Source organism: Panthera tigris, chromosome F3, assembly GCF_018350195.1.
Source record: "Panthera tigris isolate Pti1 chromosome F3, P.tigris_Pti1_mat1.1, whole genome shotgun sequence".
Lineage (NCBI taxonomy): Eukaryota > Metazoa > Chordata > Mammalia > Carnivora > Felidae > Panthera > Panthera tigris.
Window position 1 is genome coordinate 17,003,783 of NC_056678.1, and position 22,791 is coordinate 17,026,573.

At 40.1% G+C, this 22,791-nt stretch overlaps 1 protein-coding gene and 1 pseudogene across 10 annotated transcripts in view; one reads left to right on the top strand and one right to left on the bottom strand.

Annotated features, from left to right (window-relative positions):
* Positions 1–22,791, top strand: part of RABGAP1L (RAB GTPase activating protein 1 like) — a 759,437-nt gene that overhangs the window by 572,839 nt on the left and 163,807 nt on the right. The gene's annotated exons all lie outside the window — the stretch shown is intronic.
* LOC122235996 lies at positions 19,319–22,783 on the bottom strand (annotated as a pseudogene).

Below are 22,791 nucleotides of genomic sequence, written 5' to 3' on the forward strand. Positions count from 1 at the left end.
ACTTCAGACAAACTATGCTTCGACATAGCAACATACGTCGGGCAAACTATGTTTTAAAACAAAGACTATAACGAGAGACAAGGACACTATAATAATAAAGGTAATAATCCAATAAAAAGATATAATGTAAATATTTATGCACCCAACATGAAGCACCCAAATATATATATAAAATGATTGATAATAACATAATAATAATAGGGGTCTTTAACACCCCACTTATGTAGATGGACAGATCATCCAAAGAGAAAATCAATAAGGAAATAGTGGCTTTGAATGACATGCTGGACAGATGTATTTAACAGACATATTCAGAACATTCCATCCTAGAACAGCAGAGTAGATACTCTTTTAAATATTCACATGGAATATTCTCCAAAGAGATCACACATTAGGCTACAAAACAAGTCTTAACGAATTAAAAAAAAAAAATGGAAGTTATACCATGCGTCTTTTCTGACCACAATGCTATCCTAGGAATCAACCACAAGAAAAATCTGGGAAGAGCACAAACATGTGGAAGTTAAATAACATGCTACTAAAGAATGAATGGGTCAACAAGAAATCACAAAAGAAATTAAAAGTACATAGAAACAAATGAAAATGAAAACACAGTGGTCCAAAACCTTTGGGATTCAGCAAACAGTTCTAAAAGGAAAATTGATAGCAATACAAGCCTAACTGAAGAAGCAGGAAAAATCTCAAACAACCTAACCTTACACCTAAAGGAGCTAGGAAAAGAACAACGAATAAAACCCAAGCCCAGCAAAATGAGAAGGAACTAATAAAGATTAGAGCAGAAATAAATGATATACAAACGACCAACCAAAAAACAATAAAACATATTGATGAAACCAGGAGCTGATTCTTTGAAAAGATCAACAAAATTGATAAGCCTCTAGCCAGACTCATCAAAAAAGAAAGAAAGAAAGAAAGAAAGAAAGAAAGAAAGAAAGAAAGAAAGAAAGAAAAAGAAAGAAAGAAAAGAAAAGAAAAGAAAAAAAAACCCAGAGAGGACATAAACAAACAAAATCACGAATGAAAGAGGAGAAATAACAACCAATACCACAGAATTACAGACAATTGTAACAATACTATGAAAACCTATATGCCAACAAACTGGATAACTTAGAAGAAATGGATAAATTCCTAGAAACCTATAACCTACCAAAACTAGAGCAGGAAGAAATAGAAAATTTGAACAGACCAGTTACCAGCAGTGAAATTGAATCAATAATGATAAAACTTCCAAAAAACAAAAGTTCAGGACCAAACAGCTTCACAGGCATATTCTACCAAATGTTTAAAGAAGAGATAATACCTATTCTTCTTAAACTATTCCAAAAAATACAAGAGGAAGGAAAACTCCCAAATACATTCTGTGAGGCCAGTATCATCCTTATACCAAAACCAGATTAAGGCACCATACGGGAGCCTGGCTGACTCAGTTGGAAAAGCATGCAACTCTTGATTATGAGTTCAAGCCCCACACTGGATGTAGAGATTACTAAAAAAAAATAAGCTTAAAAAAAAAAGACACCACCAAAAAAAGAACTACGGGCCAATATCTCTTATGAATATAGATGCAAAAATTCTCAGCAAAATATTAGCAAACCAAATCTAGCAATACATCGAAAAAAATACACCATGATCAAGTGGAATTTATTCCCAGGATGCGTGGGCGGTTCAGTGGGCACAAAGCAATCAACATGATACATCCCGTCAGTAAGAGAAAAGATAAAAACCATATGATCATACGCAATACATGTAGAAAAAGGATTCAACAAAGTATAACATCCATTCATGTTAAAAATCCTCTGCAAATAGGATTTTTGGTCTAGAGGAAACATACCTCAACATAATAAAGGTCTTCTATGAAAAACCCACAGCCAATGGGGTTCATCATAATGATGAAACTGAAAGTTTTCCCCCTAAGGTCAGGAATAAGACAAGTATGTCCACTCTCACCACTTTTATTTGACATGGTTCTGGAGCCTTCACCAGGGCAATTAGATAGCATAAAGAAATAAAAGGCATCCAGATCATTAAGGAAGAAGTAAAACTCTCACTATTTGCAGGTGACATGATACACTATATAGAAACCCAAAAGGGGCCCCTGGGTGGCTTAGTCAGTTAAGCATCTGACTTTTGGTTTCAGCTCACGTCATGATCTCACAGTTTGTGGTATTGAGCCCTGCCTGAGGCTCCACACTGACAGCATGGAGCCTGCTTGGGATTCTCTCTTTTCCTTCTCTCTCTGCCCTTCCCCCGTGAGCTAGCTAGCTAGCTCTCTCTATCTCTCTCAAAAATAAATCAACTTTAAAAAAAAAAAGAAAAAAAGAAAGAAAACCTGAAAGACTCCACCAAAAAGACATTTAGATGGACAACAGACACATGAAAAGATGCTCATCAGCACTTATCATCAGGGAAATGCAAATAAAAACTACAATGAGACAGGGGTGCCTGACTGGCTCAGTCAGAAGAGAGTGCAACTGTTGATCTCAGGGTTGTGAGTTTGAGCCCCACGTTGGGTGTAGAGATTATTTAAAGAAAAAAATTTTTAAGTAAAAACTACAATGAGATATAACCTTACACCGTCAGAATGGCTAAAATCAACAACAAAAAACAAGTGTCAGCACGGATGTGGAGAAAAAGAAACCCTCTTGCACTGTTGGTGGGAATGCAAACTGGTGCAGCCATTCTGGAAAACAGTATGGAGCTTCCTCAAAAAGTTACAAATAGAACTACCCTATAATCCAGTAATCATATTACTGGGTGTTTACCCAAAGAATCCAAAAACACTAATTAAAAGAGATATATGGCCCTATGTTTATTGCAGCACTATTTACAATAGCCAAGATATGGAGGCAGCCCAAGTATCCATCAATTGAGGAACGGATAAAGAAGAAGTGGTATATATACATAATGGAATATTACTCAGCCATAAAATCTTGCCATTTGCAACAATGTGGATGGAGTTAGAGACTATAATGCTAAGTAAAATAAGTCAGAGAAAAACAAATACTGTGATTTCACTCATTTGTGGAATTTAAGAAAGAAAAACAAGCAAGGGAAGAAAGAGAGAGAGAGACAAACCAAAAACACTCTTAACTCTAGAGAACAAACTGATGGTTACCAGGGGGGAGGTGGGTGGGGGGGGATAGATGAAATACAGGATGGGAATTAGAGTACACTTACCATGATGAAAAATAAGAAAAAAAGAAAAGTACAATGGATTTAAAAAATGAAAGATATTGAATGGGATTAGTGGCAGATGAGACACTGCAGATGAAACCATTAGTGAACTTGCAGACATTGCAACCGAAACCATTCAAAATTAAACACAAAGAAAAAAGATTTTAAAAAGAGAAAAGAGTAACAAGTTTTATGGTATTTCAAAAGGCCTCCTGGATATGTTATTGGGGTCTTTGAAGAAGAGGCAGGAGGGAAAGGCAATAAAAACACTTAAATAATAGCTTATGTTTTCCCAAATTTGATGAAAACTATAAACCCACAGATCCCAGCAGTTCTGTGAATTCCAAGCAAAAGACATAAAGACAACTTTATGACAATAAATTTAACAACTTAGATGAAGTGGACAAATCTCTTGAAAACCACAAACTACCAAAGCTCACTCAAGAAGAAAGAGATCATCTGAATAGCCCTATAGCTGTTAAAACAGTACTCTTTTCACAATACATTTTATTTTGCAACTTGAAATTTTTCTTAACTAGTAGAAATGGAATGGGTCATAACTTTTTTAATGGTTGAGTGAGTGGTATGCCTTGTATATTAAGACATAGAAGCTGCTGAGGAAAACAGCATAAGATTGATATAAGATCACATATTTTCACAGTTTACCCCCTACCTAGTTATAATTCTCTAGTTAATCAAGAAAAAAAGTACTCTGTGATATGGTACCATTCCGTTTTCCACAGTTATGTGCTCTTCAGGTCCCTTGCTTCTGTACCCGTCCCTTTGGTATGTTCCTCTTCCTCCTCAGGTCTTAGCAGTAGATAAGTCTTTGGGCCTTCTGCATTTTTGCATTGCATAAATTCACTGTCCAAAGAAAATAATTCCTAAATTTTTTCCTAGCAAGTTCCAATTTTATATCTTCAGCCATCTTATATAAAATCTTCAGTGGCCTTTGGTATTTCTTTTTTACTATCCTTATTGATGCGTGGATAAGGCAGCTTATGTACAGTACAACTTCATGGGGTATCATTTACAGAAAGACTGATTGATGTATCTGTGCCTCATGTACTTGATGATGACACTATATTCATTTTTTCATTCTCCCGTCAAAGTCTTGGAGCTAAACTCTAGCACTATATCCTGAAAGCATCTTTATTTTATATATCATGCTCCCTTTTCTCTGTTTATACCGTCTGCCTAGCCCCTGTGTTCTGGCTTAAACCCTACCCCCTCTCAAGGATGGTTCCTGACTCCTGCCTGAAATGAACATCTGTTGCAATGGCAAAATATATCATTCACTTTGTCACTAACATGCTGTGTTTCATTTTATTTTCATACGTGTAGGTCCTGCATTCTCTGACTGGACTTCATTTCTTAAAGACAGTCTAAGGCTTTCTTTTTATCCACCAGACTGGCAAGTGCATTTCTGCATGTTCAGCAAACATCCCTAATTCCAGGACTGATGCACAGAGTAGCAAAGGGCCAAAGGATTAACCTCATTCTTTTTCTAGTTGTTGTATTTAAGTAGATTGCACTTCATCTAAAGCAGTATTTAAACTAGTTTTGATTTTTCCCTAATGATCTATGCTTTGTTTTCATGTTTTATGTTGGAGATACACATACTAATCCCTGATTCTTTAGATTCATATTTGTTAATTGTTTATATAGTAAATACAGGTCTGTTCACATTATGCATACCAAAAACTTCTTTTGAGTATAAAGTCCCATGTTCTCAAATTTAAATTTTTTTCTATTTAAATAATCATGCACTGAAAGAAATTTCCCTCAGTTAAAATTACCATTGTTAAATATGGCTTAAGACACTGTTTCCATTCCTTTTCTCCTATATTTAATAGAGCTTTACTAACTCCTAAAGATTGGAAATGGAGTTCAGATACCCTAGTCTTTTCCTGAAAACTGTCCATTCTGTATTCACGTGGATGATTCTAACTTCATCACATATCTGTAATCTAGCTACACTGGAAGTAGATTCAAGAGGAACCATGCACACCTTGGGCTTGTCTGCTCTCTGTCTGGGAATAGCCTTTCAGCCTTTCTAAATCTACGTATTTTTCAAGGCTAGCTCACATCTGACCTCCGCTCATCACACACCTTCCTGTGCGTTTATGTTACAATCCTAGAGATAACTCTCGGGAATTACTGTTGCATCATACCTTACATGCAAAAGTTAGTGCTTTTAAGTACCTGCCTTATTTTTACTTAAATGCTGTTTAAAGAATATAAGGGAGACTGCCTGGGTGGCTCAGTCAGTTGAGCATCCGACTTCAGCTCAAGTCATGATCTCGCGGTTTGTGAGTTTGAGCCCTGCATTGGGCTCGTTGCTGTCAGTGTGGAGCCCACATCAGATCCCCTGTCCCCATCTGACTTTCTGCCCCTCCCTCACTTGCACTCTCTCAAAAATAATAAATAAACATTTTAAAAAAAGAATTTAAGGGAAGCTCTTTGAAACTAATTTGTTCATTTGTTACTGTCCTCTGGGTCAGCTCTGAATCTCTGCCTGGGAGGCACTTTCATCATAGGAGAGATTAGACTTTTTGTGGGTGGAGCCTATTAGAGTGGGGGTGTGAGGGGACACCATTGCTAGTTCTTCTTAAGTTCTTCACTGAATGACTTCAGTGAACTCATTAAACGTTTAAGTTTATTCCTGATATGTGAGATATTCAGATAGAATTACAATACGCATTCAAATCTGTTAATCCTCAGTTTGAAATTAGTGCCGTCATTCTCTGTTCATAAATTGAGAGATGAGTGAACATCTTTGCCTCTTTGGTAATTTTTCTCTCTTATTTGAGTAATTATAGGCTTGACTACTTTCACTCTATTTTTCTTTCTCTTTAATTCTCTTCATCAATTTATTATATGTACCTTACCTTGGATTTCTTTTCTTTCTTTGCCATCACCTGTCTGAGATCTCTCCCTGTTGTGGCAGGAAGTGAGAGAGGCTGATCCCAGCAGGTGTGGGACTGGACATCATCTACCCAAGATGGTGGTACACTGTAAAGATTGAGAGTTGAGCACATGAACTGAAGGAGGTAACGGAGACAAGCATGGGCCATCAAGTGAAGCTGGCCTGGGATGAGTTTTAAGAACCTGAGTACAAAGCCAAGAATAAACAGAACTGCCAGGAAAGCAAATGAAAATAAGTGTAAAAAAGGGGCAGCCTGGAGATGGCAGGGGGCAGTTGGGGACAGTGAGGGAGTAGGGAGTAGAGTAGGTGCTGAACTGCTACTAGGCTCTTACATGTTCTGCAAGCCTTGTGTAGTTAAGCCAGCTCCGTTTTAAATGATCAGCCTTGGAAAGGAAGCCACCAATCTATTCTTAATTATTAAATTATCAATGCCTCCTCCTTACTTACAAAATAATGGAAGGTGGTGTGTTTTCATATGGGACCCATTTTGTTCTTAGTGACATTAAAATAGGCTCTTGGGAAGGTTTTTTTTTTTTTAGTTTTTTTATGTTTATTTATTTTTGAGAGAGAGAGAGAAAGTGCAAGTGGGAAAGGGGCAGAAAGAGGGGGAGACACAGAATCTGAAGCAGGCTCCAGACTCTGAGCTGTCAGCACAGAGCCTGATGTGGGCTCGAACTCATAACTGCGAGATCACAACCTGAGCCGAAGTTGGACACCCAACCAACTGAGCCACCCAGACGCGCCAGCTCTTGGAAAGCTTTTATCTTCTTTTTTGTGTAGAATATACTGCAGTATTTCAAAATGCAATGTTAAAAGATAAGTGATTTTAAAACAGAGAATTAAGTCTTATTTTTCATTTAATGTCAGTTTTCATTCAGCTACCACTTTAATAAAATAAGCAATTTCAGTAAATAAATAAATATAGTGATGTATAGTGAACAAGTTATATACATACATATATATATATGTATGCATGTATGTATGTATCAGTAATTGTCATGACTTGGTAGTTATCCTAGGTTTAGGCAATTTTAGGGGAAATAGAAGAAATCAAAGATGTTCCTGTTGAACACACCTATAGTTGATGCATTCTTTATGTTTATTTATATATTATTTTTGAGAGAAAGAGAAAGAACACAAGAGGGGGAGGCAGAGAGAGGGAGACACAGAATCCAAAGCAGGTTCCAGTCTCTGAGCTGTCAGCACAGAGCCTGTTGTGGGGCTTGAACTTACCATGAGATCTTGACCTGAGCCAAAGTCAGACACTCAACCGAATGAGCCACCCAGGTACCCTGTGTTCTCTTTTTTTTTTTTTTTTTTTTTTTTTTTTTGCTAATGTTTATTATTTTGAGAGAGAAAGAGAGAGAGGAAGCGTGAGCACAGGTTGGGGGAGGGGCAGAGAGAGAGGGGAGACTGAATCCCACGTAGGCTTCTCCCTGGTAGTTCAGTCTCACAGAGCACAAGATAAGGACCTGAGCCGAAATCTAGAGTCAGATGCTTAACGGACTGAGCCACCCAAGCGCCCCCTAGCAAGCTGATGTATTCTTGTTGGAAAATAATGTGTTGTCATTTCAGAGCAAAGACAACAAAACTGACATTAGTATTTAAAGAGCTAAAGGAGTAATGCCTCTTTATTTTTAATGTTGATTTATTGTTGTGAGAGAGACAGAATGTGAGTGGGGGAGGGGCAGAGAGAGAGGAAGACCCAGAATCTGAAGCAGGCTCCAGGCTCTGAGCTGTCAGCACAGAGCCTGATGTGGGGCTCAAACTCACGAACTGCAAGATCATGACCTGAGCCCAAGTCAGGCATTTAATCAACTGAGCCACCCAGGTGCCCCAAGAGTAGTGCCTCTTTTAGGAACAGGACCGTTTGAGTCCTACAGGAGCTTTGGAGCATCTTTATTCAAGTGTTGACCATACAGTCTATACTACTTCTCCACTATTATGTGCAGACTGTAAGCCTTATAATGGTAACACCTGCTATTAGGCCCCATTGTCTAACATACAGTGAAATACTGTGTATTAAATGACTTTCAGTTCTTGAAGCTTGGCTACATTTATCAACTTTCATTCATAGCAAAGAAAGAAATAAAAACCATATGTAAACGGGCGCCTGGGTGTTTCAGTCACCAACTCTTAATTTCGGCTCAGGTTGTGATCTCCGTTCATGGGTTCAACCCCCCACATAGGGCTACGCACTGACAGCGGGAAACCTGTTGGGATTCTTCTCTCTTTCCCTTTTTCTCTGCCTCCTCCCCTACTCTTGCATGGGCACACTGTCTCTCAAAATAAATAAACTTAGAAAAATTTTTAAAAACCATATGTAAATATAAACCAAATGGGAATTGAAACTTAATTCTTTGGTTAATTTATCTAGCCTGCCTAATTTCATTTCAAACATCTTACCCATTTACTGATAGCTTATACGGGAGACATTATGGAAGTGTTTTCCATCTGTGACAGTGATTTCCATGTCATTTTCTTGAATGTGATTTCAGTCCTCTATTAGTAAATTCTGAGTATCTGCCCTCTTGGGCAAGTAAACTTGCCAATCAGACATTTTCTCAAAGGTGTATCTTATGTTAATGTGAACTGGGGTGCATGCTGGCATTTTTTAGAAACCTTTGTTTGAGAAGCTGAGTGATGTGATTTTGCAGTATTGATTACTTATAGCCAAGTAAGTTATTACTTCTGTCAGCACACGATACTTTGTTTCCATGTGAAATGGAAAATAGTTTTTAATTTAACAATCCCCTCCCTAATGTATTTTACCCACTTAAGTCCAAACTAAAACAATGACTTCTGGGCCTCCATTTGTGTCGATCCTGTGAAGTGTTTAGGTCTGTCCATTGACCCACCTCCAGCTAACTAGCCTGTCAGATGATGAGAGCCTCCACACTCCCCAAATCAAATGTATGTGTTTGTTTCTGAAGGAGCTACCAAGTGATAGCACATTGCTAAATAATTTGCTTTTTTATTTAGTTTCTTATGGCCTTTACACTTTTACTGTGGGTTAGCATCTTCCCTCTCTTCTTCTAGAGTCCATAAATACTGCACTTTTTAAATTTTGGCCTTTCTTCTTACTCATTTAGACAGTAAATAAAAGAGATACACACTCACCATCCCCTAGCATAATACATGTCTGTTTAAAAAGTAAGCTCATATTTAAATTCTGTTTATAACTCACTTCTTCCTTTGCACATCAGTTATTCATGTAGTCAGTATTTATTTAAATAATCCATGACCGCAGTGACCAGAAGCTGTTGTGTGGTGGAAATGCCAAGGTGAGTGTGTTGCAGTTGAGGCAGGGGCTTCACAGACAAGTAGGGAAGATAGACAGGTCTATAAATAATGGCCACAGAACAGCTGTTACTTCATGGTCATGAACAAATAGGACAGGATGCAAAGGTGGAGGAGGGAGGTAACAAAAGGGATGATTTGAAAGGGAAAGTGACGTTTGAGTCATGGAAGATTAGCAAGGGAAGACAAGGAATGATGTTTTAGGCGATGAGAACAGCATATGTGAGGACCAGAAGTACCACAAAATATAGCATGTTGGGAAGAGGCTCCATGAGAACGTTGAGCTTAAGGTGTCAAGGTGACAGTCGTCATTGGAAAGGCAGGAGAGGTCTAGATTGTCTGAAGGGTATCTTACAGTTATGGTTGTGTGTCCTTTGAACCTGTGGACCAGAGGCTACCTTCAAATGGTTCCATAGTTAGATCTGCTGTTTGAGGAAGACAGTTTTGGAGACAGTGAGAGGTAAAGGGGAATGTGAAGAGACGGGAATAGATATGGAGAGTAGTTTGGAGACTTTTAGGAGAGTCTGGGGAGAGAGATCATGAAGGCTTCTTTTAACCAGGGCTGTCACAGCAAGGGTGGAAAGGGCAGGGGACACTGAGCAACATTCCCCCAGGTGCTGTCAGGGAGACGTGGGGACAGTTGGATGTGCTCGAGGATAAATGCTGTCATTGCTATTCTCTTTTTTTCCTCTCTCTCTTTCTTGCCTTCTGAAAAACTTTCCAGTTATACCCTCTCTTTAATTTTAAGGAAGGGAGCTGCTTAGAAGATGTTTATTGTAGAGAAGGCAGCTTATTAGACCTTACATATTCTCACTTACTGCTCATTGAGTGATAACCAGGGTGTCTCTGGACAATTGAGTAGTAGTATTACCAGATCAACTTCTGATTAGTTCAACCTAAAGCCTTATGGTTTGAACTACATTAATAAGAGTCTCAGAAATCGTGACCAAACCAGTTGATCTTTTAGCCAAACCTAGTGCCTCAAAATCAGCAACTTTGAGGGAGTATTCATATGTCAGGGAGCATTTCACTCCCTCTGTGGTGATTTGGTGAAGAATATTACATCTGGCAATTTCCTACCAATGAGTCATAGAAAAGAGGACATGATAAGCCACATGTACTTGGAAAGTTACACAAATATAACGAAGAGCTATTTTCCCTTTATGAGGCTTCTCAGATTTAAGCATCGCTCTGTGTCCATGGCAACCACACCGGTCCAGGGTTTCCTCTTCCCACATTCCTCTCACTGCAAGAGCTTTATGACTTGTCTGCCTTCAGTCTCTTCCTCTCTTAAAATCCTTTGCCCTCTGCTACCAGATTCATCTTTCTAAAGATGTGTCTTCATTGTATTATTCATCTGTCTGCTGTCTAGTATAAGCCCATCCTCTGGCTTTCCATTTTCATCATAATCTGGCCTCAGGTAGACCTATTGGGCACCTTATTACCTGTGCTGTGGACCCCCCTAATGTCCCGATCATGGGTCTTGTTTCTGCTCTGAGTCTATAGTACCACTGACGATAGAGACCACATTATACACTAGTTTCGTATTCCACTGGCACCAGATAAACTCTGGGCTCATGGTGTGTATATAGAGAAATGAATATTTCCTCTTTTACCTTTTACCCCTGGGCTCATTTATCCCTCTGTATTCCCACTTGGTCTCGGGGCTGTTTCTGGTTATTTTGTGTTGTTAATTTCCTTCTCCTTCCTAAAGTAGTTGACAGTCATTAGCATATATTATCCAAAGTTTACAGGACGCTTTGAAAACCAATATTATGCTATCCTTGTTTTTAAATATAGAAACCTCTCTCTTCTTTACCAAAAACCACAATGACTCAGCTACTTGCATATCTAAAATGGTTTCTGCAGTTTTTAGGTGGCAAGACCTTATGGGGGCTATAGATTAACCATAGTTTTTTTGGAAGCATAACGTTTGGTATTAATCATGGCACGACTGCCATGAGCCAGGTAGGCCATTTATACAAAAATGTGTATAGCCATCGGTTCAGGGGGAAAAAAACAACTGACACTCGTGAAAGATATATACTGCAATGCTTTTAAATTTTTTAATACCACTATGATATTTTTATTCAGTGTCTTTTTTTATGAAATTGAGATAAAATAACTGCCTTGTCATAAGAGCGTATAATAACCGAGAGGAACAAAGACTATAAGCTAAGCTTCCTTACCATCTGCTCCACGGAAGTAACGAAATTCATTCCTCAGCAAACCCACAAGTTGCTGTGTTACAGCCTTGTGGGGTCTCTCAGGGAGAGCCGGAACAATAAATATTGAATCTATAAATGTCAAGGGGTCACTTTGCTAAAGAAAAGAGAGATTCAAAAGGCTCTGTAAAATAATAATATTTTAAGTAAAAATGAATGGATGAATGAAAAAAAGAAGCTGAAGCCAGAATCTTATTTTACGTTTATGTTTTTTTCTAATAACTTGTCAGTAAAGATTTTTTTAAAGCTCTCCCACCTCTCCCCTGTGAGCCTTCCCCTGACATTTTCTAGTGGGAGAATGAGATAATAAATGGAAAAGAAGTAAACAGTTTTTGGGATGCCTGGGTAGCTCAGTTGGTTAAGCATCCAACTCTTGAGTTCAGCACAGGTCATGATCTCAGGGTCGTGAGATTGAGCCCCATGTCAGGCTCCACGCAATGCTTGGAGCCTGCTTGAGATTCTATCTCCCCCTCTCCCTCTGCCCCTCCCTTGCTGCTGCTGTGCTCTCTCTCTCTCAAAAAAAAAAAAAAGTAGGGGCGCCTGGATGGTTCAGTCAGTTAAGTGTCCAACTTCAGCTCACGTCATGACCTTGCAGTTTGTGAGTTCAAGTTCTGTGCTGACAGCTCAGAGCCTGAAGCCTGCTTCAGATTCTGTGTCTCCCTCTCGCTCTTCCCCTCCCCCATGAGTGCTCTGTCTCTCTCTCAAAAATAAATAAACATTAGGGGAAAAAAAGAAGTAAACAGTTTCAAGTAGCAATGAATGTGATGAAAGAAATAATACAAGAGAATCCAATGTGTTCCTGCTCTCCATTAGGTAAGATGGTAAGAGAGGGCCTCTGTGAGCAAAATAACATTTGAGTTGAATGATGTAGTGGACCCAGTCATATGAAGATCAAAGCCAACAGCAAGTGCAAAGGCCCTGGGGCAGTAGAAGTTTTGTATGTTCAAAACAGAAAGGGGGCCAGTGTGAGTGAAGCGTAGCGAGCAGATGAGCAAGAAGTAGAGAGGAAGGAGATGTGGTTAGAGAGCTATACAAGGGCCAGAGCAGTAGAGTCATACAAACAGTAGCAAAGTATTGGCATTTGGGTTTAAGGGGAAGCCAGTATATGTTCTAAGCATGGAGAAATTTTACTGATTTATGGTTTTAAGACGTTTGGATTGAGGAGATCTGGTGTGTAGAATGCGACTTGAAAAGAAGCGAGAATAGAAGCATGGAGACTGGGAAGACGTTATTTCAGAAAGTCCAAGCAGGATAGGATGGTAGCTTGGACTAAGGTGATAACGGCGAAAATGGAAAGAGAGGACAAATTCAGATAATTTTGTAGATAGAGCTGACAGGACTTACAGATAAATTGGATTTGGAAGGCTGATGGAGAGTGGGAAATCAAAGGTGTTACAGAAATCAGGCGGACTGATTTTGCAACACAGGAACAAATCATTTCTTTTAGCATGGTCTCATTACAACATATCATAGGAATGGGGTAAAACTGTGCATAGAAGTGGATGGCACAATGTCTGGCCCACAACAGGCACTCGTGAGGTTTTTATTCTTACCTCCACCTCTGCACATTTTTACTACGAATTTGTATTCTCGCATTACTAATTATTTAGATCACCAAATTTCAAGCACATGACTAGAAAGTCCATCGGTAAGATTCAATCATTCATCAACTCGGTAGTTGATGAGCTGTCTGTAGACATAGTCACTCCACTGGGCGTGGGGAACATGTTGGTGAGTGAAGCAAATATACAACCTTTCCTTAAGGAGCTTACTGTCTGCTGGGCTCAATTATTTCCCCAATAATATTATACAACTAGTTATTAAACCACACCTGGCATAAGTGAGAAGAATATCATGACATACTATAAGAACGTCTCTTTATGGCTTCCTAGTTTCCCTGGTTTATACCTCATTCATTCCCATGTTTCACCAGTGATTTCCAAACCCATCTCTTGGCTCCAGATTCATATTTCCCATGGCCTGTGGAAATCTCCAACAGATGGCCACTTACTTCTTGCTAACTCCATTCATCCTCCACCCTTTCCTGGCTCCAGTGCCCCAGTGCTTTCCCTATCAGTTATTATCTTCACTATCATCCCAGTTTTCCATGCTAGAAATGTCACAGTCATTAATAATGTTAGCAATTTCATAAGATTGCTGTTTTTTAATGTTTATTTAATTTTGAGAGAGAGACAGAGACAGAGAAAAAGCAGGGGAGGGACAGGGAGAGAGGGAGACACAGAATCTAAAGCAGGCTCTAGGCGCTGAGCTGTCAGCACACAGCCCAACGCAGGGCTCAAACTCACAAGTGGCGAGATCATGACCTTAGCCAAAGTCAGACACTTAACCAACTGAGCCACCCAGGTGCCCCATTAGATTACTGTTTTAAACCTCATTTCCTCAATGAAAAGTGAGACTCAAGGAGGTGAACTTTTCCTGAAGTCACACAGTTACTGGACATCAAATGTTGGTTTTAAATTCAGGTCTGTCTGACATCTCAGTTTTTGACCTTTCAATAACATTTTGAAGGATTGTTAACATTTTTAAAGGGGAAAAAAATGATGGAGGAAAAACATTCCAGAAGGGAAGAACATTTTAAAAGGCTCAGAAATATTAAAGCACCAATATCTCTAATCAGAGCAATGCTTATCTATCGTTCTCTTACACAGTAGTCATATTTTATCCATTTTGAAGGCTGAGCCATTCCAACGAACAATTATGGGGTAGCCATTATGCATCAAGTAACTGCTTCTGCTGGTTTTCAGCACAAGAAGGATGGTACCTGATGCCTGTCTCTAAGTGCCTTAGCAGAGGAGAGGGACCTAACCATTGATTTCAAGGCAACTCACTAAAGTATAAGCCTGCAGATGGCTGTGAGAGAGACAGCAGAGGTGGAAACGTCAGGGGGCAAACGGGGCCATGCGCCCCAACTCCGAGAATGAAGGGTGGTTCCTGCAGGAGGTAATCTCGGAGTTGCATTCTGTCAGATTAAGAAAAGGTAAGTGAATTAGAGGGGAAGCACAGTTCTAGAAGAAGAGAAAGCCAGAACAGAGACCTGGAGACACAGAGTTGCCGGGGGTATGCAGGGAAATTCAAGTGTCTTGAGTATTGCTGATGGTGGAGATCCCAGCCTGTCATACCAAGGGCTGATCTCAAATCAGAAGAAATGGGAGTGGAGAAGAGGGGATAGTTGTAAGAGATGGTGAGGAGGTTGAATCAACTAGACTTGAATGATGGCTTAGAGGTGGGGGGGGGGGGTGTAAAGGAGGACTCTGGGATGACAGGTGCCTACTGTATAAATTGGGCAGATAGCAAACACCCTCAGCTGGGATAGGAAATGTAAGACAAAGAGCTGCACTGGGGAAGAAGGAATGACGTTGAACACTACGATTAAGTCACATGTGAGGCTGCATATATCCAGTAAGGAGAGAGACAGGTGGGAGCTCTGGAGAGAGGGCTGATCCTGTAGCTGTATTGTTCAGAATTAGCAGGGAGGGTATGGGTAAGATCACCAGGGTACAGATGCTGCTCTTTGAGCATAAGTTTTTACTGTTTTTTTCTGTCATTTCTTTTAGAACCCCGGACACATTAGTCCCTCAGTATACTCACGGTGACATGACTGTAAATCCTGGTGTTTCCACTGGACTAATTTGATTAGCCTCTGGGATCAAGCCTGTTTAACTCTACTTTCTTCACTGTTTCAAATAACTCAAGTTCTATTTTAAACATTTATAGATCAGGGGTGTAGTTATCCACAAACTATGGTTGCATTGACTTACCACTTACTAGCAGAATGATCCTGAGCAAGTCACTGAACTGTTCTAAGCTCAGGTGCCTCCTACGTGAAATGGTCATAATTGGTTGTTAGCATTAAATGCAGCAATGCATGCTCTAAGGGCTTAGCATAGTTCACAGCCTTTACAGGTATTGTATAAATATAAATAATAACTGTTATTATTTGTACTTTTGGTTATTTAAATATCCACAAGAGTTTGTGATGTACAAGTTACTTTGTTAGGCCCTGCTTGGGACAAATACCAGTATGGCACAGGTAAAGGAGCCCACCATGCAGGAAGGACCTCTGTATACCTGTTCACTTGTTGCTATCATCATGTGACAGCCTGTGGCAATACTGAGTATATACAGGGACTGAACTCTCAAGGGAGGTGAAGAGGGAGCAGATCACCTCTAGTGAACGCAGAGGAAAATTCACCTCCATTCGCACCATTTTGCTACCCCTGAAATTGTACTGAAACCATTGGAAGCCATGAGGCAGGGGCCAGGGCCAGGCTGTATAACCTATCACCATCATTATTTTAGAGCATGGACTTGTCTTCAAAAAAACTTGTATGTCCCCATCTTGGCATACTCATTTCATGGAAACAAATTCACTCGCTAATGCATGGGCTGACCCATATAACTACTCCACTGAAAATATTATTTTCCATAGTGACAGCTATTAAACTACACTTAGCGTTGTATGTAACATGAAGATGCCAGAGATAGCAAATTTAATAGAGCATGGGAAGAAGGCAGAGGCAATGCACAACTTACCAAGATGAATATAGCACCTCATTATTTTTAACAATCATGACAACGCACACATACTAACGCACACATAAAAATAAAAAGTAAAATGCTGATCCAGCGGAGGAAATCAAGGCACAGTCTAGATTCTATATATCATTATTTTAATCTGATCAATTTAACATAAACCCAGCCCTTGCTAACATTTATTTATGCCTCTGCTTACCTGGGAAATAAATAGGAGCCTTATACAAACTGTCCAGGGAAGGGGATGAATGAACTGAGAGCCAGCATTCCATTTTCAAGCCTAGATCACTAACATGGCTTCAAGAAAGCTGCTCTTGAGACACTATGGCTGATCTGCCAAGGATCCAGCCTCTCTGTTTGATTGAAGAAGAGAGTGCTTCTCGGTTAAAAATTGAGAAGGCAGATGTGCTTTATTATGATAAGTGTGTGTTCAGAAGTGATTATCCTCAAGACAGGCTTTTGGATGCCCCTCTCAACTCAAATCCAAGATTCTTAGATTCTTTCATGCCAGATAGCAGGCAGGATATCAATTCCAGATGAAATAAAATAGTGAAGCACAGTTTTCCTCATAAGATAGTTGTGTTTTTGTTGTTGTTGTTAAGTGGGCTACATTAATTGAAAGACAACAAAAAGGCAAGGTTCCCTACCATGCAACTGGGCTCTGGGACCTTGGCTTACTGGCTCTGCCTCAAGCGAGTTTTATGATTAAACAGGTCACTTACGGAACATAAGTCTTATCCTTAATAGGATAAACATGTTAGACTTCGATGCTTTCTGGGGTCTAACAACAGCACATTATTTTGTGATTCTGTTATCATGTCTAGAGTATCCTTATCAGTGTGGGTAGTGAAGTACTGAAGGACGTTGTCCAAGAAAATCCCATCCAAGAGGTAGGATTGTGAACACTTTAGAAAGATCCAGAAACCAGCTTATAGCAGGGATGGTTATCTTGGAGAAAAGGAAATTGAGACAGTCTTCAAGTATTTTAATTAATGTCACATAAGAAAAGTAGACTTCTTCTGTGTTATTGTAGAATATATAACCCAGTGACTAGAAGTTTCACATTTCTGGCTTACCACAAGTAGTCCTTTCTAAACAAATGTCCAGTAATAAAATAGGTAGCAGGCTTTTGAGATGATTGTCAATAAAGGTAAGGAAGTAGAGGCAAAATGACCAACCCTCAACGTCTATAGTCATAGAAGTTCTTGCATTAATAAGGACATTATGTTAAAATCTGAGGACAAGGATATGTAGTAAGGTCATAATGATGCTACCGTGATTACTCAGCATGTTATTAAATTGTTGGCGGGAGAAAGTTCTCTCTTCTATGAAACAACAACCACAACAACAAAAACTCCTTGTTTTTATCGATGGTTATAAGAGGGATATGCCTTAAGTCTTACAAGAGGTTAGACCATTCTTAAACACTAGGTAAGTCTATAATGTTATATAGGAATCCTTTTTTCCCCTTTGAATTCCTATAAAACTGTTACCCGAACTACCCACCATGGTGTCAGTTAATTTTGTACTCCAGTTCTTCAGTGTTTGCTCTCCAGCTACAAAATAATGAGACTCCTTTCCCTGTGATATAACTTATGTGCTCAGTCTCCTTACATTTCATTTTAGCTTTTTCTTCAAGTAGCGTGCATAATGCATAAAGTTAGAGGCAGCATCTGGTGTATCTTTCTACCTCCAGGAGCACGTAGGAGAGCACGAGCAGAATCGAGACTCGAATGGCAGAGTGTGCATTGTGCAGGATTTTACATGTTCACCAGGATACCAATACTACTTACTCCGTTACCTTTATTTGACCTATTTGTTGGATCTTAGGAACCTGCCAAATTATTGAGGCTTTATCCTTTAAAAACTTGTCTGTCCCACAAAAAAGAAATAACTAGAGAGTTCACTTTTGCCTTTTTATCTTTCCAAGTTGAGAAGAGCATGGGTCCTCTCCTACTAATTACTAATGTGTCGAACTGAAGAGGCAGCAGTTCTAATTCTGTTTCTAATGTTAATACATTCGGAGACCTTTTTGTCTTTCTAAACCCTAAGCCAGGTGAACACAATACATTTTACCCCTCTACATGACTTCCTGGAAAGATGAAGAGGATTACTAGTTATCTAGCACCCACCCTGTGCTAGGCACCACGAGAGATTCCTTTCTACACATTAACTTAGTTTTTGGAGCAACTTGGCTAGGTACAGGACATGGACATTTTACAGAGACTCAAAGAGTATGAAGTAATTTACCCATGTCATTCGACGAGTAAATGTGACTAAAAGATAATGGAATAAGCAATGTCCTGTTTTACTCTCAGAGATACGTTTAATTATCATTACGCTTGGATTATAGGTCCAGGCCAGTCTCACTAGTAGGAGCCCACTTTGTCTGAATCCATTGTGGATAACAAAGATGTGACTAGATCGTAACACAGTGTTGTTCCTCCTTTCATGGTGTCCACATTGTGCTCTATCTCCATGTTTGAATGCCTCTCTGATTTTAAGCTCTTGCAAATTGGAAAGTATTTCCTTTTTCACCTTTGTAACCCCTAAAGTAACTACTTAGCATGTTTCTTTGCACTCAGTGTTCTTAATTACATTAAGTAATAAATTAAGTCAAATATGGTCTTCATTTTACAGTGGGAGTCTATTTATGTCCTGCACATGTCCAGCAATCATGACACAGTAGAGTAGTTCAGGAAGAGCATTCCGGCACAAGGCTTTAATTAGGACCACCATCCACCTGATCCCAGCACTCCAGACAGTGGGGTTCTCTTCTTTAGACCTTGGCTTTGGGACCATTGCCTGGTCCTGTCTGCTTTTCTCTCACTGTCTCATTGCATGATTCATCCAGGTTTCCCATATTATCTTCAATTTGCTGTTGATCTTCCTGTACATATTAAAAAAAAAAAATCTTTGTGATGGTTGAAAAAATCTGAGAAGTCATGTATTATTAACTGGTTAATTTACAAGACGGTTTTTTTTTTTTTCTATCATTCGTTTCATCTTTGGACTACTTTATAACTGAAACATTTATTTCTCAGAAGTGTGCTATTCTGAGCCTCATCAGCAATAAATAAATTACTTGGGGAGTTGGGGAGGGAGAAGAGAAAATGCTCACTGAGATGAGTCACTCTTGTAGGACTTCAAAAATGCCTGGAATCCATTCTTCCATTTCACCAAGTTATGTTCTAGAAGAGTTATTTCACCTGATATTGATCAATGGCTTATTCTCAAAGGACAACCTGAAAACAGGACCATGGTTGAAAAATTATGGAAATTTTGAAAGCAAAGGTGATGCTTTGGCAGGGAGGGGATGGAGGGAGCGCTGTTTATATAGGGTGCTTTATTCTCCATAGAGTGATACATGGGAAGATGGCTTGGGCTTGGGCTGATGTCCCCATGTATACAGAACTGAATAAGTGGGTCTCTGAGATGTCTGGTTCCCCTTGATGTCAAAAGGAAGATGAGAGGCCGAGGAGGGACGTTACAACCTGGGATGTGTTCATTCCTATGCACGTTCTGGCCTGGCCTGGCGTGCAGAGAGATGAGACAGCTCTCAGTGTGGTCATTTCTAGGTAGGTGACGCCTTCTGGGCCCGGAGGGCCTTCTGTACCACATCTTCCCACTGGGAATTTGATATCGTCAGCCTTTGTCCTTCTCACCAGTTCAGCATGTTCTGGGCGCATGGAAACAGAGCTGTGGTTGCTCTGTGCTGTTGCTCTCTTTCCGTCTTCATCCTGACTCTTAACTGAGAGTCTGGCCTGTGAAGCCCTAGGACCTGGATCCAGTTCTGCGTGTCAGCAGCTCTGCCTCCGTCCCCCATCGTGCCGGCTCTGCCTCCTCTGTTCAGCATTTTGGTTCGGAGGCTGGTAGGAATAGCCAGCTGGGCCTGCTCCCACTTCTCCCTGTTCTTCCCGAGGCTCCTCTGTGCTTTAATCCCCACGCCTTCTGCAGGGCTCTGGTGTGGCCCCCGTTCCTCAGACTCATCAGGAAAGGTATGCTCTGGACCCACGTGGTCTCCCCAGAAGACCCCTGCTGCTCTCCTGGCAGGGGCCACTCAGAGCCCAGGGCTGCACCAGCACCTTCACTTCCTCAAGGATGATGTATTTTTGAGGGGGAGGATCATGGAGAGGTTAGGAAAACTGAAATACAGGGTGACTTGTTTATAATTCCTCTTACATAACGTTTCTCAAATGTGCCCAAGTGTTTGCTTTGGTTTGCTCATTAAAATATCACACTTTAGTTATTACATTTAATATTAGCGCATGGAGTTTTGACTTCTTTTGTGAGCATCAGAGCCAGACCATAGTTCTGAAATCTTTGGATTAATTTTGACTTCTTGCCAGAATCCATTTGGGCAAGAAATTCCTTGTTTCTGGTTTATATGAGAAAAAATAAATGCTTCTGCCAGTGTTCTTTGAACCCACGTCAGTTGCATGGAAGCGTTTCCCCTATCTTAAAAAAAAAAAAAAATCAACCCAAAAAAAGTCCTATAAGCAAAGGAGTCACTGAATTGTCCCTTCCTTTGCAAGTAAAAATGTGCCCTTGTTCTTAAACAGGAAGCTTCCATGGCAGTGCTTTTCACACTTCCATAGCAGTGGTACAGTCTTTTCAAACAGAACCTCATGCAGAACTCCAGTATGTAAACAAGATAAAAATGGAACTGTTCCCTGCAGAGGGTGTGTGTGTGTGTGTGTGTGTGTGTGTGTGTGTGTGTGTGTGTGTGTAGGGGTAGGCTGTGAAAGGCCCAGAACCCCTGCCCTCATCCTTACAGCCTCCCCCTTCCAACTGAACCTACCCCACCCTGGGTAGCCCATCAGACATTTATCCAAAACCTTAGGGATCTGAAATTTATTTATTTATATGTCATATTCTAATGGTTTTGATCACTTTCCATTAAAATCTTTAGTTTTTTAAGAAAGCATTTTCAGGGGCGCCTGGGTGGCTCAGTCGGTTAAATGTTCAACTTCGGCTCAGGTCATGATCTCACAGCTTGTGGGTTTGAGTCCCATGTCAGGCTCTGTGCTGACAGCTCAGAGCCTGAAGCCTGCTTCAGATTCTGTCTCCCTCTCTCTCTGCCCCTCCCCCATTCATGTTCTGTCTCTGTCTCTCTCTCTCTCAAATATAAATAAACATTTAAAAAAGTTTTTAAAAGAAAGCATTTTCAGAAGAAATAAAAAGCTTGACAACAATATATAAGTATCTTATTTAAGATATTTTGTTCATTAATACTCAAGATGTTTAACAAAAAAAAAATGTTTTGTTTTTATTGAGTTTTAAAAAAAGGAACTCAACAATATTCTTTAAAGGAGGCAATATTTCCCTTTAAGCCAAATTTGGTAATGAATCTATGTCTTTAACCGAGATCCTAGAGATATGCTGGTAAATATGATTCTATTTTGTTACTTGCAGAGATCTGTAACTGTTATTTGTCAGAGCAGGAAACTAAGACTCAGAAGGAACCACCTGGGCTCTCTTAGCCCTGTTACCCTGTATCATGCTATAACTTCAGTGGAGAAACTGCTCTGAGATTCAGGAGAGCAGCTACAGAACTACAGCACCAGGATTCTCAATATACATGAGTTCATTGTTAGCTCAAGTTTAGAAACTGCTCCTAAAGGTGATCTTGTCTTTTTGCCTTCATTTGACTGTGACTATTATTCACATCAAGGGAATTAAAATCACACCTACTAAGATTGTAAAATTTAAAACTATGGACAATTCTCAGTTGTTATTAGTAGGGAAGGATTAATTTGACCAGAGAGTAGCAAAATAACATTTTGAGCTATTACCTGAATGTTTATCAAGGTCTGTGGCTTAAAAAAGTTATTACTGCTTGAGAATCTCAACTTTAGTGATTCCTTAGATGTATACTCTCATTATTATGTTGGAGGTCTTTATGTAGTATCATACTGAATGTTTATAAAAATCCTTTAATTGTGGCTTCCCCTGAATGCTGAAATACCTCACATTCTAGCCTTGCAAAAAGTCGGTATTATTGCATAAACACTGCAACTTGAGGGTGTGTCGTTTCTTGGAAGCCCAGTCTTTGCTCTCGTGCATACTCTAGCATTTTGCCCCAGACCCCTCTTCTGTGGGGATTTCAGTCCTCTAACAAGGGCTGGAAAATCCCACTTTAAATACACAGCATAAAATCCGACTTGTATGTGTTACCGTTATTAGAAAGCAAGAGTGAATAAAGGTCAGCCTTGTGGCTGGCAGGCGGTCTGGTTTCTCTGTGAGCTTCACATGCTAAGAGAAGCTGGTTCATCTGCCTTTGGCTTTAGGATTCAACAGCAGAAGCTGTCAGACTAACACTGATTGAAGGTGGACTGGGAGGGGGAAGCACATCTGTCCAACGGCTCGCCATTGGCTTCTTATTACAGCATTCTCCCCCGAGACGCACTCTGCATGCTCATTCACCTACCTCCTCCTCTCCCCTCCCCTCCCCTCCCCTCCCTACCCCTTCATTACTGATTCACAGCGAGAGGCGGCAGCGGCAGCGGCGGCGGCGGCAGCGGAGGCAGTGGCAGCAGCAGCGCTGCTTGTCACGAATCGGGGATTGCAATGAGCTCATCCTTTTCT